General features: G+C 43.4%; 1 protein-coding gene across 2 annotated transcripts in view; it reads right to left on the reverse strand.

The window, feature by feature from the left end:
• Nucleotides 1-9769, reverse strand: part of FKBP5 (FKBP prolyl isomerase 5) — a 53138-nt gene extending 43369 nt beyond the window's left edge. The window contains exon 1 of one of the 2 annotated variants that reach the window (XM_053392923.1): nt 9685-9769. The gene's annotated coding sequence lies outside the window, so the exon portion shown is untranslated. Of the gene's footprint in view, nt 1-8718; nt 8839-9684 lie in introns of those variants that run through there. The other variant, XM_053392924.1, reaches the window with a different exon arrangement.
• Nucleotides 9770-22339: the final 12570 nt, after the last annotated feature.

Below are 22339 nucleotides of genomic sequence, written 5' to 3' on the forward strand. Positions count from 1 at the left end.
GGAACCACTGCTTTTCCCTGTACCCAGGGTAGCCACCAGATGTCACACACACACCCTACCTACTTATAGCTCAGGTTTATACATTTTTACTAGGAAACAATTATCACTGATTTCAAAGAAGCCTAGTCTTACTAAATTTCATTTAAGTCAATGATACCTACTTTTAAGTAAATATATGTATAGGCTCAGTTGCTGTGGAAAAGGAAATCACAATTCCTGCCGTTGTTGCTCAGAGCATTCTTTGTCTACTCACAAATCTCTCACTAAAAAGGAGTTAGTTTAATAGTGGAGGCTTCAATATGCATATGAAATGGTAGAAGGTGGGGGACTATGAGCTGGGAGACATCAAAATTGCAGATTACACGTGTTGACTGTAACTTCTTAGCCAAATCTTGTGCTACAGGCCTCTAGTATTTAAAACGATTCCCAATAATAAACTCATCTGATTCCTTCTATATTGCCTTGTTCCCAACACTGGCAACCTAGCAACCCATTCACAAGCATTCCATGATCTGCTGGTGGATTCAAATAAACTCTCTTAGAAAACTAAAGCATAGATTAAACAATAGCCTATTAAAAGATATTGATCCAGCTTTATATGCACACTGAGCTGTGTGATATTACGAATAACCTATCACTTCTAATCAAAGGAACAAAGTAGACCAGTAGGACCTATATCAATACTAACTGTAAATGCAACAGTCTCACCACCCCTTAATGACTCACCTAAGACCCTATCATTAACATAGCGTTTTTTATCTTCAGCAATACCATTTGATTTCTGACTGTTTTGTTAACCATGTTTTCGGGGATTTATAACAACTCTCAGAGTCGAAGCCTTAAAGAACTGTTGCTTAGAAGCTCAACAGTATTTTTTTTTAAATGCCATTTATGATGAAATCCAAATGATAGCTAGAAAGCAGATTTTCTTAATTTTTCTGGGGGGAAATCTAAGGCAACTAGTCACTTCCAAAGTTCTCCTGTGCATCAACAGCAAAGCGCTTGTATACTTTGGACTTTCACCAATATCATTTTCCCCAGTTGTGCTTTATATTTTTATTGATTCAAATGCATATGTTGTTGTATCCTAAAAGCTTAAGACATGTAATAGTATATTAAACAAAAACATAGACATCCCGTTAAAATAATACTACACCTCAAGCCATCTACCAATTTAACCCATATCAAGAAAAGTTAGTTTGAACAGAAAGATACTACACCAAACAAGGAACTTCTGAAGAAAATAACTGCACTAGTATTGCTTTCTGGAATATCTTTCAACACAGCTGCACAGCACACAAACAGTACAATTAAAATGCAGTCCTAGTCAGTCTCTGAGGGTGCTAAGAGAAGAGAGAAGAGAGTTCACAGTAAGGCTTTCTGTGTTCTATAGGTCTTAGCCTGTGGGGCCTCTATGGAGTCTTTCATTTTCATTTTTAAATCATTGTATTCTGCATCCATTATGATTTGTGTTCATATCAAGGCAATTACCGTATCTCATTTTCAATACCATTTATGCCTACAGAAGTTTTTGGGTGGACATACCGCTTTGCTTCCAGTCAGTGCATGTCCCGTAGCTTTCTGCTGAATTTCCATAACTTTTTATACCACAAATATTCCCTGTGGGGTTTTTTTTGTCCTGTTTTGATTGCACTATGGCACAATAGTGCCTCTAGAGATGGCAAAAACCCAGTGCCATATGCATCTTAGGACCAGGATGTGGATGGTTTAGTAAAAAACAACAACAATAAACAACACTAATGCATTATTATTGCATCAATGGCATGTTGCAGAATACACCTACAGAAGACCACTAGTCTGAAGGAGCCCCTAGGTATGCTGATATATCTTTTTAAAAATACATATTACCACATTGCACAATTGGCACAGAGCCATTTTATATTACTGTACTTTTAATTCTGTAATGCCATAAGTAAACCCATTATTACATTTTAGGAAGCTTGAATAGACTGCTTTTCAGCAGCATTCATGTCACAGGAAGCATCTGAAGTTGCAACTGAATTCTATTCCATGTAGAATTCTGCTCTGGAATCTGATAACAGAATCTGCTTCTGTGTACAGTACCAATAATAATAATAATAATAATAATAATAATAATAATATTTATACCCCGCCCATCTGGCTGGGTTTCCCCAGCTACTCTAGGCGGCTCCCAATAGAATATTAAAATCACGATAAATACATCAAACATTAAAAACTTCCATAAACAGGGCTGCCTCTCAGGTAGTTGTTTATTTCCTTGACAACTGATGGGAGGGCGTATCCAATAGATGTCCATGATATTCGAGTGGCCACATGATCTAGTTGCGATTCCTGCATAGCAGGGGGTTGGACTAGATGACCCTCAGGGTTCATTTCAACTCTACAATTGTATGATACTATGATTCATTGCAATAGCTATGTTAGATAGAAAAACAACAGTACTGTGTTCTCTGCTATACAAGATACTGTGCTTTCAAGATTTGAAAAAATGCTACCTTGAAATAAGATAAATTTATTGCATATTGACTGGTTGGAAAAAAAAATAGTAAGCCCTTTAACATCACAGTAAATGCCTGCCTGAATGCTATGGTTATAATCTGTATTTTCCTTTTACAAATTTGTTGTCCTCACTTATTTATCACAAAACAAGGAAGTTCCCACAACTCATGGAATTACACTAAAATTTTGAGACTCTTTATCTAGCCATATTAAATCTTATTTTGGTACCTTTTAACTATATATCTGTGAAGCTTGACAACATTAGACTGCCTTCTCTTATCAAGACTTTCCCCTCTCATTTTGATTATATACAGCTTTCAAATCTTTCCCATCAGGCCCCTTTGCTACTTATGTGCACATATACCCATAAAGGTGTGAGTGTATATTGTGGGTTTTTTAAGATGTAATTTTTGCAGTGAAACTAACCATTCACACCCAACAGTGTGAGACAGGAAGACATGATCAAAAAGAGCAGACCTGCTGCCAAAAACAGTGGACCCCAGCTGTTTCACTCTAACCAGATGGAGGGAACAGAAACACCGGAATTTGGATGCTGCCATTAGTTAAGCATCTAAAGCACCTAAAGCTATTACTGGCTTTTAAAAGTTTTTTTTAAAAAAATCTATTTAATCATGTCAGGATTTTAATCATGTCAGAAACCCATGTTTCCATTACTTTCTCAACTGTAATGAGGTAGAAACTTACTTCCCCAAAAAAATATTTTATTACTTTTCAATACAGTAAAATGAAACTTTCTTCTTAAAATAAGAAGTGCAAGAATCCTTGCAGTTTCACCATTCCCAATCTCAATAATTCTCATGCATTCTAATTGTATTACAGTGCTTCAATTTTGATTCAATATAAAACATCCTTTCAGTTAGGTCTGGAAAAACATTTCAGGGCGCAGTCATGATCAAGATTTACCAGCTGAGGTGCAAAAGAATTTGGCAGCATCCCAGCTATGTTTGCCAAACACTAGATATGTTTCCACAATGACAGGTAAAAATAATAATTTAATTGTGCACTCCTGGCCACTGCCCAAACCTGGGTGTTCTAGGTTCAGGCATGAATCCAGCAGTATACTCAAACTGCAAAACCTAAGTTTTCAGGTGGGGGGCAGGAGGGATGAATCCCTATCCAGCACAAGTGCCTTTTAACTAACCAGGAACAAGTTCTGTCTTGTCTAGATCAAGTTTCAATTTGTTCACCCTCATCCAGTCCATCACTGACACCAGACACTGGTCTAGCACCAAAACAGTTTCCTAAGATTTAGGTGGAATGGAGGGCAAGGATTCCATACACAAGTGGTGGCTCTCACCTCTCCAAGGAGCCTGTCTGCATCCTCAGGCTGGACAAAGGTATTCTTTAACACAGGACAAGCAGGGGCCAGTTATATCCACAGGACTGGTGTCAACTATAGCATCCACGACAGATATGCTGACAGAACACATGAATAGGATGGGCTTATGGGTGGGGCAAGGATGGCACAGGGAAGAAGGACAATTATGCTATACAGTGGTACCTTCAGGTTAAGAACTTAATTTGTTCCGGAGGTCCATTCTTAACCTGAAACTGTTCTTAACCTGAAGCACCACTTCAGCTAATGTGGCCTCCCACTGCTACTGCGCCGCCGGAGCATGATTTCTGTTCTCATCCTGAAGCAAAGTTCTTAACCCCGGGTTACTATTTCTGGGTTAGCAGAGTCTGTAACCTGAAGCGTATGTAACCTGAAGCATATGTAACCCGAGGTACCACTGTACCCTATATTCCCTGGTCATGTCCACACCATACATTTATAGTACGTGGCTTCCCCCAAAGAATCCTTGAAACAGTAGTTTATTAAGGATGCTTGGAACTGTAACTCTGTAAGCGTCAAACTACCGTTCCCAGGATTGGGGGGGGGGGGGAGCATGTGCCTTAAATGTATGGTGTGGATGCAACCATTCACTCCACAACTATAGCCCCTTCAACGATAGCCCCTTCAACAATGCAACTTTACACCAACCCTCCGGCTGCTTGTAAAAAATATATTTCCCTCCCTGGGTGGATCTTGAGCAAGAGCTATGTGTGCTCTCCGCAGGTCCCCTGCCAAAGCTATGTGGGTACTGTGTTGTGTGGGCTCTCTTTCCTCCCCTTTGGTGCTGTGTTTCAAAATGCTGATTGCAAAGAACATAAACACTATTGGCATGTCCAACATTTTAATGGCATCCTTGTGTGTGTGTCCGTCCCCGTCCCCCCCGCTAAGCGTACCTTGGATATGGTGGCTCTTCTGCTAGCATAGCAGTGGCGTATCTCCACTTCTAACATACAATGAGTACTGTATAGGAATGCTCTGCAAAATAATTGGATGCATTCATAACGTTTAAGGAAACAGAATAACATTTTAAAGCACCAGCTCTGTACAAAGATGAAATATGGTACTTTAATTCTGAGCCACCAGCACAAAATATTTAGGAATGGGGGTGAATGGAAATTTCCAGAGTTGCCCTCAGAACAGATTCAAAGCAAAAAGGCCAAAGTCATGTTTCAAATACAGCTATTTTTTTGTTAAATATATAATTATCTAATTACATAAAGGTGGCCATGTTTGTTTTTACCGCAAGACACTGGGTCTAATGGCACCCTGACCACTAACAAATGTAGTATGGTATAAGCTTTTATGGGCCAGACAAACAAGGAAGGATTATACTTCATGCAGTTGATGAAGTGGTTCGGCTGCACAAAACCTTATACTGTAATACAATTGTTAGCCTTCTAGTGCCACAGGATGCTCTATTTTTTAATGTATTGTTCCTTGGCCAGCACTTAAAATATGGATTACTTATGTCAAGTTTCTAAACAGATTTATATGAAAATAAATCTAAATTATTTCAGTTAAAATATATTTGTGCAGAACTGGATTGGAAGGATCAAAACTTTCCCAGAAGAGAGGAAAACTCAATGCACAAGAGCAGGAGAGAAGCAAAGAGGGTTGATATTGGAGGAATGCTGTGAACAATCCTAGGCTGAACCAGATGGCCACAGGAGCACTTATCAAGAAGAAGAAGAGTTTGGATTTGATACCCCACTTTATCACTACCCGAAGGAGTCTCAAAGCGGCTAACATTCTCCTTTCCCTTCCTCCCCCACAACAAGCACTCTGTGAGGTGAGTGGGGCTGAGAGACTTCAGAGAAATGTGACTAGCCCAAGGTCACCCAGCAGCTGCATGTGGAGGAGCGGAGACCTGAACCCAGTTCCCCAGATTACGAGTCTTAATTATCGCTCTTAACCACCACACCACACTGGCTCTCAAGGTATCAAGGTAGTGGCAGTTGCCCGTAGGCAAACAGGGAGCTAAGTCCCACCATCAAAAACAGGCATCAGATGGTTGTATAGGAGACCAAGAGTGAGGCACACCTATTGCCCCTTCTGAGCCTAAGGAACTGTTTCTTACCAGCACAGCACTGAAAGTACAATATTTACAATTTCAGTTAAATGCACAAGATTGTTTTCAGTCTACCTAACGCAATGGGCCTCCTTTATCTACACCAAAAACAATAATCTGGTCAACAGTTTTGAGTTTTCACTACTTCAAAACTGCAGCACTCAGCCCCATTGGTTTCTCTTTCATTCCAGCTAAGATGACCTACTGAGATCCTCGCTAGAAGAACCACAATGCATCAAGGGCCCAGAGATGCATTTTAAATAAAAGCACACATTCTACTCATGTTAAAACATGCAGATTCCCGGACCGTCCGTGGGCCGGATTTAGAAGGCAGTTGGGCCGGATCCGGCCCCCGGGCCTTAGTTTGCCTACCCACGTATAAGAGCATGTACTCATTGTAAGCCAAATACCAGGTATTCGCATAAAACCAGTTGTTGCAGCCTTTTATACACCTTGCATATTTCTTAATCATAATCAATCCTATAAACTGTGTCTCCATAGTGACTCAAAGAGTTCAGCCACTAAACGGTATATGACTGGAACAAATAAAATAACAACGGGGTTGCTAAACAAAACAGATGAATGAATTAGTTGTTCCATCTCACTTATGCTAGAATGAAAAAGCACTCAGAGAAGGTTCCACAAAACAAGTTTACAATAACTTTAGTTCTTTCGAGTCCCCTTATACTTTGTAAGGCACTCTTGAGAGCACAGAAGCTGTGAAGGGGAAAGGTGCTTTATCATTCCACGATGAATTGATTTTCATCCACAACTCCTGGCCACCAATCTGCCTTTATCTCCTCCCCCACCCCACCCCCCAATTCTAGACACAAGTATATTTTGACTTAGAGGTTACTGATAACAAACTGCATAGAAATGAGTACTCTTCATAAAGTACAACTAGTATACTTTTGTATTCTACAGAAAAATTCCTGGCAATTTAAACACTGAAATGCATGCTTTTATCCTTCACTTAGTATTGGTTCCTGAAGGATACACATCTGACCACTGTCAACAAGCAGTTGTTGTCTACCTACCAATATGTTTAACCTAAGGATGGGTAGACCTGGGTAATAATAGTTCTTGTATTTTCAGAGGTTGGGAATCAGCCATTTTTATTATTCTTGTTCCTGGAAGGCCACGGTACAACCTGATGCCAGCATAGCAGCTAAATACTCTCACTTGAATGTCTGCTACCTCCTCTGCAATTTCATCTTAACACCATGACCATATGCAGATTCCATGGCTGTACCAACAGCCAAAAACAGATTTCTCCAACAGATTGCCTTGTTTACCATTGCCTTGTTTACCATTATTTTGTGAAATTTCCTTGGCCTAATAAAGGCATTGCCCTAATACAGATTTTAGAATTTTCCTATGAGACACGGCTCATGGCTACCTTCACTTTTTCTCAGAAAGAGGTTATATAATGAATTTTTTAAACTCAAAATGTCTGTTAAACTTTACATTAAATTCCATCTTCCTAAAAGGAGTATGAATACAGTGAAAGTGTAAAATGACGGATCACACAAAAATAACTCAATCAATTAGCATGCTAAGGATCCATGATGTTAGAATAATTTTTGTTGAAAATAATTTATGTTGCTCTTTGAAAGGCACTATGAAACATGTTTCTAAGGATTCAAATCAGAAATTTATTCTTGTTTGTTTAGATCAGAAGATAAATTACATAGCCTTTCAGTTTTACCTTTCATCGTTTTTACAATCCCTTGTTATCAATACATGTGCCTATTTATTAGTAGTACGTTCATCAAATAAAAAATAAATGCAATAAACTAGCTACTGAAGTTTACTTTTAGCATTTTGCCATTTGTGACCAATATAATCCAGCCTGGATTACAATCGTGTTGAGAGCAACCTTAATTCTTCTAGTAGGGGTAAATTTTAGTATTTCTAATCATTTGTACAGGCTTTTTGTCCCCCTAAGTGTGTGTTATAGGATTGGAAAGAGGATCCTTTAATCCTTTGGCTTGCAAATGCTCTATGGCCCTCCTATGTCATGATTTTGCAGTTGTATATTGCTTTGTCTGTTGACTTTATTATTTCATTTTATTGTACTTTTATTAAATATTTTGTTTTAACATGTTGTTTACCACTTTGGGGGGTTGGGGGCAGAAAAGCAAATTATACACACATATATTGACTGTAATAACAATAATAATCCACAGATTTGTTCTTCCTTTTCAGAAACCATTTTTGGCATGGTTCTCTTGCACAGGCCCGCTAAAATGATTAGGAACTCCTTAATAGGACTAATGTACTCACTCTCTCTCATATACTACAATGTTTTCCTTTTGCTAGAAATTTCAATGGGATTTTCACATTAAAACTTTCTAGTGGATTAAGAGCTCCCTCTTTTTATGCATTAGGGCATTTCTATGGAAACTCCAAATACTATTTTGGTAAAGTATATACTGTTGGGAATATGATGGTGTTTCTACCTCCACTATATAAGGAGCCTTTGTACCATTTTGGAGATGAATCTACACAAAGCTTCGAAAGGCAAGATTAGACAAAAAGTTTTAAAAATAAACATTTTTAAATACAAGTGGGAAATGCCCCTCTAATAAATGATATATTGCAGCTTTGGACAGATACTGCTGTTTGGAATAAATAAACTTTGTCAACTTTTCATTCTCAATTTCCCAAAGACAGAACCCTGCTCGTTTATTCTGAGTTACACTTATAGCTCAAAAACAAAGAAGTCAGGAGCCCATGAAACAACAAAATACACCGAGACATCAGTTCTGTCTCAAAACTTCCAACATACCACTTTAGCAAAAGGGTGCTTTTCTTCCAAAGGTCTTTTCTCAAATCTTTAAGTAGGTCCAGTTGCCTAGCTCCAAATCAGCCATCACTCAAGTAAGTCTCCGATAGTATGAAAAAAGGGAAGTAACATGAGAGCTTAAATTCCTTCCCCCCAACTCCATCTCCACCTCCTCCTTACATAATGAAGAGGAGACACTAACGGGGGGGGGAGCTAATAACAACATCACTACTTTCTCTCCGCAGTTCTGCTCCACTGCAATGACTGAGGCAGCAGGGCTTGTATTTATTTTTTAAAAAACACTCTCTAAACCCGGGTTGGAAATGCCAGGTGTCTTGTCATCAGCATCCGAAGCAGTGACTGCTCGGTGGTGGTGGTGTTGGGGGCGCGAAGCGTCTTCATCCTCGCCCTGCTCCCAGTTCTTTCATTATTTCCCTCGCCCCCTCCACCCCCCGACCCCAATATACACACACAGCATCTGCCATTGTTCCTCCCCTCCTTTCCCACCCGCCTTTTAGTAAGAATGGGGCTGTTTGGGGGGTTTTTGTCTTCCAGAGAAGAGGTCGGACAGAACGACGGCGAGTGAGAGAAATTCGATTTCCAAGTCTCCCAAGGCAACGCCTGGCTGGGGAAGTCGTGGCGGGGAGAAGAACAAACAGGGCTTGGATCCTACGGGGAAGTGCGCGGCCGGCGCCTGTTGTTATGGGGCTGCGGGGAGAGGGTGTGCGAGGCGCGCCATGGTGGCAACCAGTGCCTGGGCTGCCCGGAAGATTTCCCCTCAGGAAGGAGGGCGAAAGGGGCCTCTCCGAAGGGGCCGGGGGCCGAGAGAGAGGCTGAGGCGGCCCCTTGAGCGGAGGGAGACCGGGCTGGAGGTCCCGCCAACCCAAGAGCAGCGCCCCTTCCTTCCCTCCGAGGGAGCGAGAAAAGCGCGCCTCTTTCCCGCCGGACCCGCCAGCCAACGCCGGGTACCTGCCCTCGCCGCCGCCAGCTTCTGCCGCTGCTGCTTCTACCGCTGCCGCCGCGTTATCCGACCGGGAATGACATGAGCTACCGGCGTTGGCCGCGAGTCCCCTCCGCGAAGCCCCTCCTCCTGCTGCCTACTGGCCCTGGCGCTTGCCCGTCTGGGAGAGCGGTCCCCATGGCGTTTTCTCATTGGGCCGCTTCTCCCCGCCCGTATGTAAATAGCGCCTCCCGCTCATCCACAATCAAACTGCCCTGAGGGGAGTCCGAAGTCTCGAGTTCCCATCCTCCCTCCGGGAAAATAAATAAGAGGCCGATAGATCGAGGGAGGGGAAGCCATAGTCCCACCAAGCACCCAGTTCCCGCCCGGCGCTACAGCCCCGGGTCCTCTCAGGCAGCGGCCCGCCGAAGCCGCCTCGCCCCCCAGCGAGTCCCAAGGATGTCCCGGGCAGCAGTTCTGAGAAACCCCATATATCGCAGAAGGCGCTCTCTCCCCTCAGGCAACCCGGTTCTCCCTATGTAGAGCAACTACTACCGCATTTCACCCTCTCTTTCTCTCTCACACCGCAAACCCCCTTGTGTACTTTTCCTGCTCCTCTCTGAAAGTTTAACAAGGGATCAAAAAATGTAGGCTGATTGAGCAACTTAACCTCAATCAACCCCACCGAAGCAAACTTTTTAGCGACTTGAGGAGGCAGGTGGAGGGCAGGAAACGCAGCAGACTTCGGTAACTCTCGCGAAGATCATTGCTGACTGCTTTGAACTCTGTAATTTGATCTGAGTAGAGAGAGAGAGAGAACCCTTCCGACGGAACGGCTCGAACACAACTTTTGCCAACGCCTTTCAAAATAAGAAGAGGAGAGATCTCGCTTTCGGCTTTTCGCGTCGGGAGCTGGAGGGGAGCGGACAAAATTATGCTGCAAACACCAAGGGGATGGGGGAGAGAGAGAGAAAGACCTGAACAGTGCGGTGTTTCACATAATATCTCGAGAGACTGTATTGATACGATGAGTTCAGGGCCGGATTTAGGTTTGATGAGGCCCTAAGATGCTGAAGGTAATGGGGCCCTTTATATGTCCAGCTGTCCTTTGTCAACAACAAATTGTCACTGTTTTTTGTGTTGAATATATGAGCTATATGGTAATTTATGGACCTAACAGGTATCTAAAGCCATTTGCACATAACAAAATATGTAAGTTTTGTTTTTTATCTTATATTTTGGAAATGTACATCCAGGTTTTTTTCCCTTTAATTTTTTTGGGGGGCCGTAAGCTATAGCTTGTTTAGCTTATATTTAAATCCGGCACTGGATGCGTTCCAGTTTAATAAGCTGCCCCCCCCCCGTTACCCAACATTGAGAGAGTCTCCTTGCTGGGAGATCGTTTCTGTTTCTTTTGAAAGGAACCCATGCAGGGCAAACGCAGCACGTGCACAACTTCAGCCACGACTAAGTGGCACCCGGGCTCGAGCCGGCTAATTCGACTATCTAATTAGCTCAGGCAGGCGGGATTGCATCTCCTCGATTCCCCTGCAAGGTGCCAGCCATGAGCCACTGGCGACTTTCCTTCTCCCTCCGCTCAGGTAGTTGCGTCGCCGGGCCACTCTCGCCGAGCTGCGCGCTCTTCTGAAGGGAGAGGAGGGCGGCGGATCGCGGAGCATGTGTAGGTTTTTTTTGTTTTTCCGGGAACTTCCACAATGTTACGAAACCTCGATCCGTCTCTCCTGGCCAAATTCTTTCTAGTGGAGACCACTTCTATCGCTCAGCCTAAACACACACACACACACACACACACACGACAACCGCCTTTTCTATGAATGTTTACGACCAGCTTCTCCAACACAAGAGGTCACCTAGCGGCTGGTTTCTCCTGAAAACGGGGTTGGGAGATCGCGAGCAAGCCGGCCGTGGACTGGATCGATCCTGAGGAGGACTATCACGAGATCCTGAGGGCCATCAAGGGAAAGCTGGCTGTTGACGTGACGACCTCGCCTCTCTCTCCTCCTCGCACCCCCCCCCACGTGTGCATCCACATTTTTGGGGAGAGGGGTGCAGATGAAAACTCGCCCCACCTCCCCAAGGAAGGTGGTAAGTTTGTGGGTTCCCGTTGTCACCCAAAGCCAGCAAAAACACGAACTGCTGTCCTTAGCTCACCCGTGTAGATGCGAGTGTGGTTAATTGCGTTTGCACATCTGCTATATCACTTAGCAGAAAACAACAAGGAGCGAGGATGGAGTTAAATGCTCACTGAAGGCTGCTTTTCCTTGCTTATGTGGGCTTAATATTAGACTGGCAGCATTATTCCAACGCATAATTCTTTCCTAGTTTGTCTCCTCTTGTGTATGTGTATGTAATATATATATGCGCCCTAAGGAAACACATTAGGAAAGAATTATGTGTGCAGATGATACATAATACGACTAGAAAAATGACCTCTCAGAAGTCAAATGGTGGAAAAAGCAGAAATGCAATTGCTGTATGCTTGTGGTGATAGTGACCCCTATATATTTTTCCTCTAAAGGCTCAATTAAATAATCTTGCAGGATTAATTCTTTGAGTTTTGGACAGTTAACTGATTAAATCTACACCCATTTTCTTAAGAATAAAGGAATCCTTCCAAAGGAAAACTCCCCAGTGATGTATGCCTAGGTTGCAACAGGCACCAAATTGGGATACCTCTTCTAAGTTGACCAGGAACAAGTGGGAAGGAGTAGCTTCAAAAGAGAAGATGGAACCTGCCACCTGCAGTTTTGTAAGATTTTTAAAATAGGACTTGTAAAAAAGCAGGTGGCATTCCCAATAATGAACACACACACACACACACTGTACCCAATTGCTTTTTTAATTGATCAAAAGCAGTTGATGAATCTAACTGCTTAGGCAGCTAAACATTGCAGCCTTCTTTCCAGTAATCATTCCCCTGATATGATCATTTTAATCTTCAAGGTGAGAGTGCTGCTTTTTGTGTAGCCAAAATGGCACCACCAACATGCAACTGAGAGGTATCAGTAGATTTGGGGGAATCTCAAGGTTTGAGAAGTATAAATTATCAGAAATGCTCGCTCCAACAGCCTAATGAGAACTGAACAATGCCCTGTGGCTATAGAATGCTGACCAACTTTTTTGAGTGAACAGAAAAACCTGTGAGCAGGGGATGGGATGGAATGGAGAATTGACTGGTGTGGCCTGGCATCCTATGCAGGGACACTTTAAACTGCTTTGAGTGTCCTTATGCAGCCAAACAGTACCATCCCTATAAAGGAGGGATGTGTCAGCAGGCTTGTGGGGAGAACAACAATCACAAACAGACCAGAGAGGACTGAGTGTTCTCTATGTACTCCCAAACCAATGAGGGGGGCAGAAAACCCAGACAGGAAGGGGACTGGCATGAAATGGCTGGAATCCTAAACAGCAGTACTCCACACTGCAACATTTTGTTGCAGGATCCACTTGCACACTCTATTGACTTAAATTTTAACTTCTCACACAAAATTGCCAGCACAGACAATGAAACTAGTCTTTCTAATTTACACAACCAATTAGAGTTCGAAACGTGTGTGGAGGCTTAAACTGGTTATTCCTGCATCTATAATATAGATGTAAAACCTACATACCTTTGACTAGGTCAATTTCATTTAAAAATAGCTGTATTCGGTACCAGGTAAACATTTAGACATGTGCAGCTGCAGTACAAGAAAGGTTCATAAGGCACGAGTGTGCAAAGCCTGAGTATGGTATGTGATGGAATTGCTGTGAGATTGTTTTGCCGTCACCCGACTTCCAGCTTAATCCACATGTTTGCATCATTACAACACAGCTGAAAGTCAACTTGCACATTAGGTATACATGCTGAACTCTGCATGGATCTGCTCAAACCACATTCCTAGCACACCAGTCTGCTGGATGTGTGTGTGGCATGGGCATAGCAAAGGGGGTGGGGGTGGGAGAGGCAGCTGCCTCACGCAGGGTAAAACAATAGAAATATACTTAACTAACTGACCAATCACACTGGTTCTGCCCCCCTTAACAAAAATCCTGGCTATGACCGTGGTGTGCCTCTCACTGTTTTTCAGTATCAGTGGATTCATGCAAAAAGTTGTCTCTCCCTACCAAGGGGGGGGGGGAGATAATCAAACTATGCCCAGGACTGTGTATGTATATGCTATGTGAGTCTGTGAATCTGGTATAAGATTCATCACCTAGCATGCCAAGAATCTCAGCTTTCAAAAAGCAATTTTCTCACTTTGAAGCAATAGCTGTGAATTCTGATAAGAACAAGAGAAGCTGTCATGGCCCTAAGATGGGGACCTTGGGGTAGAGTGTTGAATGGCCTCATGAAGAGTACTACATCCATTTCAGTTTCAGATGCAGCAGTGAAAGGCACGTGGCATTTCTTGGACCGGAGAATGAAAACCCCATCACCCCTGTCCTCTGCTCCAACTCTCCTACTCTCCTTCCTTAAAAACACCCTACCATCTTTATGGGACGCGGGACGCGGGTGGCGCTGTGGGTAAAACCTCAGTGCCTAGGGCTTGCCGATCGTATGGTCGGCGGTTCGAATCCCTGCGGTGGGGTGAGCTCCCGTCTTTCGGTCCCAGCTCCTGCCCACCTAGCAATTCGAAAGCACCCCTAAGTGCAAGTAGATAAATAGGTACCGCTTTATAGCGGGAAGGTAAACGGCGTTTCTGTGTGCTGCGCTGGTGCTGGCTCGCCAGAGCAGCTTTGTCACGCTGGCCACGTGACCTGGAAGTGTCTCCGGACAGCGCTGGCCCCCGGCCTCTTAAGTGAGATGGGCGCACAACCCTAGAGTCGGACACGACTGGCCCGTACGGGCAGGGGTACCTTTACCTTTACCTTACCATCTTTATCTCTCTGCAACACCTCTCTATCTCTGCTTCTCTCCACTGACACCCAACCCCTCTCTGCCTTTTCCCCTCCCCAAAGCCCCTGATTCTCTTTCATAGTTCTTCCTCTTGAACTGGCACTTGAACCTTACCTCTACCACACAGGCCAGGCCACATGACCCATGTATCTCTATCTTGCCTATGGGGAAGTGCCATAGTGCAGTGGCAGAACATCTACCTTGCATGCAGAAGGTCCAAGGCTCAACCCCCAGTTTTTCCAGATAGGAGACACCCTTGCCTAAAACCCTGGAGAGCTTCTGCCAGTCAGTGTGAGCAGCTTTCTATCTATGTATCCACCAACAGAGAGGAACAGCTATGGGGCGTGAGGCTCTTCCATCACTGGCCCACCCCCAGCATCCTCTGCCTGAAGCAGTCATCTCATTCTGTTTGTAGAGCCAATCTTGGCTTACCCTGTCCCTATTCCAGGAACCCCGTGGCATTTTTTTGGCTCTTCCTGCCTCACACGGCAATGTTTTACTTTTCCCCATGGCAGCAAATAGTAACCCCTCATTTACCTAGGAGAATGGAAAAGGAGGCTCCTGGGGGCCCTGCCCTCCCCAGCCAGACACCCAGTCACTGCTGCCATTAAGAACCCTTCTGCTATCTGCATGGTCCCAACTTCAGCTCGATTTCATGGTCAATCTAATGATGTGTGGCAGAATGTTGGTGAGCCTGAATATGCAGAACAAGTGACCCTAGATGTTCATATATTAGCCCTAATGAACTCAGATGTATATTTGGTTGTGAATCCATCCCATTTCAGGAAACTTGCTGGTCTTCGTGTGCATGGTGCCGAGTAAGGAGCTCAGGAGGGGCAGGGAAGAAAGCCCTGATTAGTTTGCACTAATGAAGTTGGCTGGGAGCTCTGACGAATTGGATAACTCCTTTGTTGGCATAAGGCTTTGTTCACACTCCCGTTGGCTGTGCACCCGCTGCATTTCCAGTGCTGGGTTTTTAATCCATGCACACACAACGTTGCCCAAAATGCACAGTTTCTTATGAAGTACTACTGTTTGATGCATTGTTTCTCAAACAAGCTTCACACTGGTTGGAGCTCTTAAACCATCCTTACTTCATCTCCAGCCAAGGTGTGAACACCTTTGCAGAGGGCAAAGGCATCCTTGCCCTGTCAACGCTACCTGATGTGTGCAAAAATAGAAACAAATCTGACACTAACAAAGCCATGCTGATGTGAGCAGCTAGCGGAAGTGGGGAAAAGCTTTCATTGTGTTCTAAGATGGCCATATGTTGACAACAACTTACATCCAAGATTTGTGCTTTTGGGTTTTTGAGTCTGAGGAGCCGTCCTGGGAACCGTTGATTAGGAAAGTTAGTTTTGAGGAAACAAGCGGCTCATTTTGTTCCTTTTGCTTCCCCCCTCCCCAGGCTTTAACCTCTTTATATATATTCCTACTGGGTCTTGTTTTTTTTTAAAAAAAGTTTGTTTTATGGTTAAAATTTGGTTTGCTAGCCAAGCAGGGCATTGTTACAGTGAGTGCATTTAGACTGATGGAATGGGGAGCGAATGATTTGGAAAAGAGGAAGAAAGAAATGCAGTGCGGGTTTTTTTTGGGGGGGAAAGACTTACTCCGCTTATAAGCAACCAGTCGCATTGTCAGTTGTAATAAATGTAAGTGCCTGCAGGGAAGCTCAGCACAACATGTGTCCCCACTGCCACACCCACCTTTAGGTGACACATCATCATTCATAATAATAATAATATGAATAAAAAGATTAATAAAATAATAACTTCAATAAAATTCAGTGGTGTATAATGTGACATTTTTATATTTTCCTTCCTTCAAGAATATTGTGATGGTATACATATATATAGTTCCACCCTACACCATTTTATTCTCACAACAAACCTGAGGGATAGTATTTTTTAAATGATTGGAAGTTTGGGATATTACTATTAATAATTTCAATTCCTTTTCTGCCATTCACTATGCGGTCCCAAGGCAGGTTCATATTACTAATATTGCTGTTCATTTATTCATATAGAATGAAAAAGTACCCACCCTCCCCAGACAGCCCATCCTCTCTGAACCAAAATCAGATGTAAGCCCCGATCTCATTTTCACTGATCAAGTGGAAGGAGGAAGGGGATTGTGGCCCCTGGCCCCAGTTTTGGCAATAAGACATGGGAAGGGATTATATACAGACAGATGCTTTGGCTTTGTACAAATAAACAAATTACTACTGAACAGGGATATAAAAGGAGGAATTGAATTTCATTCAGGTTTTCAAGGAAGCAACCACAGCATAAGAAAACGCGGTGGTCCACAAAGAACAAGCAAACTAGAATAGTGATTTGGACTGCAGAAACAGCAAGGTTAAGTATAATTGAGCCAGTCCAACTCCTCTCCTGAGGCAGGGTACCACTGTGGATGTTTTAGGAGGTGGCAATGAGGAATTTTGCCTCCTTCCAAAGGAACATCAGCTTTTAAAAAGGATGAATCAGGCATTTCCCGTAACTACAGAAATATCCTATCTAGAGTGTGTTCTCTCTTGCTCTCTATTTATCCATACATATATTCAAGAGGAGCATCCCAGTTCCTATGGCAATCCATAGAAACAGGAAACAGTTACAGGAAACATAGAAAGGACCAGCCAGTTAGTGTAGGGAGACCATAGGTCATGCATCCGGTACAGCAAGAATGCCCCTGGCTAGGGCCTCCTTTCCCCGTCTTCTTTCAAATGCAAATGTACAGAACTTTCTAACTCTCTTCCCTAGTGAGTAATCATTCCAGGGATGCAGCTTTTGGTTTATAGCATGCCAGCAGTTTCATGGCACCCGTCCTGTAGATATTCCGATAATTATATCTATGCTTTCTTTGAACTTCCACTGTTATTTGAAATTAGTATGTATTTTAATATGTTTCATTTCACAGTATTGAAATGATGAGTAAGTCCAGGTTGTGCCATTTGAGTTCATTGCAGCTACATACATTTTAAGCTTCCTGCTCTACTTCTACCTTTCCTTCAGCTCCCACAATGTAAATGCAAAATGTCTTTTTTAAAAAAAAAACAAAAACCCTGTTTGCTTATTTATAAAAATATTTCTAGACCAGGGTGGTGTACAACAACATTGAGAGATCAAGACTTATTTGTGTGGGGTCTGGAGGCTTTATAGGGAGATTCATAGTGATTTTAAACGTTTCATCCCAAGCATCTGGTGATTTGTAGTCTGTGTAAAGTATTTGCCAGTCTCTGATTTTTCTCATGATTTGCCTCGATAGAAACTGTACTAGTAGCTCATGCATCCCACACAATACCACACCCTGTATCAATTTGCATTGCAAAATTAGTACCTCACAAAGACACTAGTCTTCCCATGGTGTGTCTTAATGCTAATAAAAGGTTTTAGGACAAACATTTCCCAAAGTGTTTCATCTTGGCCATTGGAGCAGCTCTACTTTGATCTTGGACAGTGCAAGCCCTATGCCTGTTTAACTTGGTAATCCATGCAATGGGATTTACCCCATAGTATAAGTGTGTTTAAGATTACAGCTTAAAAAATAAAATAAAATGGTTGCCATGTACTTCCACTTATTCACCAATGTTCATAACAACAGTTTTTATTTTTATTTTTAACTTGGCACATCCGATATAGTTTGCAAAATTGCTGTCCTCATATATGTTTCCATCAATGATACCAAAACTTTTTTTAAAAAAGTTGTTAGCAATATCCAAGATGGGTGTATTTCCAGCGGTCTATTCCTTTGGCAATTTTTTTTTTAATGTACACTTCCCCCCTGAAAACCGCATCCATGGAGTGCCACTGGTGGGAATTCCACCCACAGAGCTTCTGCCCATTTGGCGGGCAGAACGGGGAGCTCCATGCTAGCAGAGGACATTAGAGCTGGGCAAAAGTGACACCTCCGCCCAGCCCAAACCTTCCCCCTGCCCCTGCCCCTGCCCCTGCTTAGTACAAAGCGGAGTTGAATTGCAGGCTTACTGCATTTATTGCAGCCTGCTCTGTGGTTTGGTGTGGGTTTTTCCCCATTAATAGGCTGCTGGCTGCTTTGGGGTCCTTTGGGCAAAAAAGTGGTGTATAACTAAATCATAACATATTAACATAAACATGGACAATATTCAGCTAATGTACCTCCTTTCAGTGCAAGCTTTTCTGCTTATGCAACAGGATTCTTCCTCCTCTTCCCCACCTGCCCAGAGCAGATTTGGGGAGGAAAGGGGGGAGAGTCCTATTATTTTACAGGAAGAAATCCTTGCACACATAAGACACGCTGCTCAGCTCTACTTTGGATACAACCCCATATGAATAAGAAGTGCACAACAGGAACGGTTGAGGGAGCTGGGTATGTTTAGCCTGGAAAAGAGGAGACTGAGAGGAGATATGAGAGCTATCTTCAAATGTCTCAAGCGCTGTCACATGGAAGATGGAGCAAGGCTGTTTTCTGCTGCTCCAAACGGTAGAACCCAAATGAGTGGATTCAAGTTACAAGAAAGGAGATTGCAATTAAACGTCAGGAAGAACTTTCTGACAGTAAGAGCTGTCAAGGAGGTTGTGGGCTCTCTTTCATTGGTGGTTTTTGGGCAGAGGTTGGATGGCTATCTATCATGGATGCTTTAGTTGAGATTCCTGCATTGCGAGGGGTTGGACTAGAGGACCCTCAGGGTCCCTTCCAACTCTACAATTCTCTGGTTCTGCAATCTAATACTGGCTGTGCTAGTATCACCACAAAGACCTTTTCTAAGTTCCCCAATTGCCAATGGATGCTTATCTCTTGACATTTCCATGTTCAGCCCTTAAATCTTCCTCCTTCCATGCCAGTCATGTCCATCTAGCACAGATTATACATTATCTGGGCGGGAATCATTTTATTTCTCTTTGCTGTACAGTGCCTGACCAACCATTGGCACTAAATAAATGTTTCTTAGTAGGAGTATGTACTGTAAACAGGATACAGTGTGCAGAGCTCACAAAGAAATAAGAAAGAACAATGCACCGAGAAACAAAATGTTAAGGACTGCATTGGGACAAATGCAGGTGTCTAAGTATTTATTATTAAAAACGATTTGAGGCAGGAGGCGGAAATGGGGCTTTGGTATTCATTTAACTTGTTTATGTTTGTGTGTCTGTTTAATGCTGAGCACTTTCATTATCCAGGCAAAGAGTCAGCAGGCGGAGCTCCCACACTAGTATGAAAGGAGCCCACAAAAATGATGATTGGTTTGCTCTTTAAAAGTTCTCCATGTGTTATGGAATTTTGTCTTGAGCTGGCCTTTGCAATTCAGACAGCCCAGCCTAACTATCTGAAAGACAACTGCGCACACATTTCATTCTTACCTAGTTCCAAGCCCCTACTTAATGGTGCCGATTTAAAGGGAAATAAAAATGGCAAAACCCACATTAAAATAACAGTGAGATTGACGTAAACTGACAAAAGCCAGGAAATTCTCTGTTAAGGCAGCCACTCTGTCCTTGACTCACCCTATTGTGCCTGTGTATTGCAATAGCCCGTATGTTATGTAAGGTTGCACCGTTCCGAGATCTGGGCAATACTTATGCTAAAGCAGTTGAGTGCCGGATATAACCCATGCCTCGGAATTGTTTTCTTCCCCCACCTCCAGCTGAGCAGGGAGCAGGTGCGAAAGCAGAGCAACCCACTGCTCAGACTCTAACTAGGTGCCAGCACAGTTGACCCACCATCCTCCTCCATCCTCCCAGTTCTGGTTTTAGTTGTGCTTTAGTCCACAGGGCACTATCTTTCAGCACTTGGCACTCTGGGCAGCCACCAACAGCAACCCTCGTGTATTCCAAGCAGAGCAGTTGCATCTTCTATGAGCCCACTCAGTGCATCTTAGGACCTTTCCAGATATTGAAGCTACCAGTGCTGACATCATCACCCCACCACTAAGCTGATGCTAGCAGTATGACATCCCACTCAACCTGAGGGAAGAAGAATAAATTGGCTGCAGGGGGGGGGGGGTAGATTAGCCTAGGGAAGGAGAAGGAGTCATTTGTCCTTAAAAAAAAAAGAGGAGGAGGAGGAGCCAACCAGGAGCAGAATTGTACTCTTGAACACAACTTTCGGGTAGCTAAATACAATAAGCCACTACATTTTGAGGTAGCAAACTTGTGGTGCATTACTTTAGGGGAAAACAGAAGCACTGTAGGCAATGGTCACTTTCCATATTCCAGTTTCACTCTCTACATCTCTAGACTGAGGGAGTGAGCCATCCCCACCCACACCATTGCAAGAGACTATCTCCACAGGGCATTATGAAGCCATTTGCCCCTTCTGTCTGAATTGACATCCATCTGCAGAGCCTATTTTATTGGTGGAACGTGTGAAAAAGATAGGAAAAGATTGTGTCCTTTTCTCCAAGAGGCCAGAACATAGCATGGCACACAGCTGGCCAGGTTCTAAACCTGGGAAGCCAACTGTGGCATCCCATGGTTGACTCACATGTACAAGGCAAACGTTGGCTCCATCAGGAAAAGATACGGGGGCATCTGTAGATCGAAAGAGCCAGAGGTTTTGTCTGCCAGAGGTCAGCAAATGAGTGGGTGGTGCTTAACAGTCAATGGGTAATCCTGACTCAGGAGGGAAGCGGAACAGAGTTAGTAGGTAAAATAAGGAGCCAAGTAGTTGGGGTTATCAATTTGCCTTTGGCCAGCAATTTTATTCTAAGTCAGATATTAAATGTTTAAATAGCCATACGTTTCTTTGAGACCAATGCATATTGATAAGCACATACGCATCAGGCTATTTTAGTCACTGAAGCTTTTTCAGAATTGCCAGTGAAGATCTTTGTTAAAAGCTGGTGTTATATTATCTACCTTTCAGTAGTCAGGTACCAAGGCTGAATTGAGCGGTTGTGTTACCATGGTTATTTCACGACTGTGTTGCTCCAGAACACTTAGAGCTGATTCAGATGCTGAGGAAAGGCACGTAATGCTGTTCTCATGGGACTGTACCATCTCGGAATGCACATGGAGATCACATGTTTGCAATCAACGTGCCCTCACATTAACAATCTCCCTACAAATGTAAAGCAATTGTACCAGTTTTGTCTGTAAACAAAGAGACTTGGCATATGGGCTCTGTTAAGATGCTTGAATCCAATCTTAGAGCACATATGCATTGCAGTTTGGAAAGGGGTCAGATGAGCATTCAGGCCATCTACACATTGCTGTTTACTATGGCTCCACTGCACTCCCACTGCTGGTGTGTGAAGCCATGTGTGCATGACGTTAGCCACAATCCATATCTATCCTGTAGTTTCTTCAGAAATACTGCTTTTTGATATGCTTTCCCTCAAACCAGCTTCCATCCAATTTGAAAACATAAGCCATGTTCGCTTTCCAGTTAAGATGAGATGTTTACATTTGATATAGACTTTGCACATGGGCAGATGAGAACTTCATGAACAGGAGCAGGGGCAGGGGGGCTGCAGTTGTGGGGAAACCAAACAGGCAATACGCACCCCCCTGTTCCCTCTCTGGTGTGTAGAGCAATGTACAAATGTGACTTGAAAGGATGCAGGGGAATCCGACCTTGTTTGTTTTTTAAGTTACTAATGTGTCCACAGCCCAATTGTGCACAGTATTATTGCAATGAAGGGGTGGGGATCCTTGGACCCTTTAGGTGATGCTGGACTACAACTCCCATAATCCCCAACAACTGGTCATGCTGGCTGGGGTAGATGTGAGTTGGAGTCCAACAAGTTACGGCTCCCAATCTCTGTTGGTAGTCAGTGGGTCACCATGTGACTTCAACCCAATGCAGTC

This window comes from Podarcis raffonei, chromosome 6 (assembly GCF_027172205.1).
Source record: "Podarcis raffonei isolate rPodRaf1 chromosome 6, rPodRaf1.pri, whole genome shotgun sequence".
In the NCBI taxonomy this organism is placed as follows: domain Eukaryota; kingdom Metazoa; phylum Chordata; class Lepidosauria; order Squamata; family Lacertidae; genus Podarcis; species Podarcis raffonei.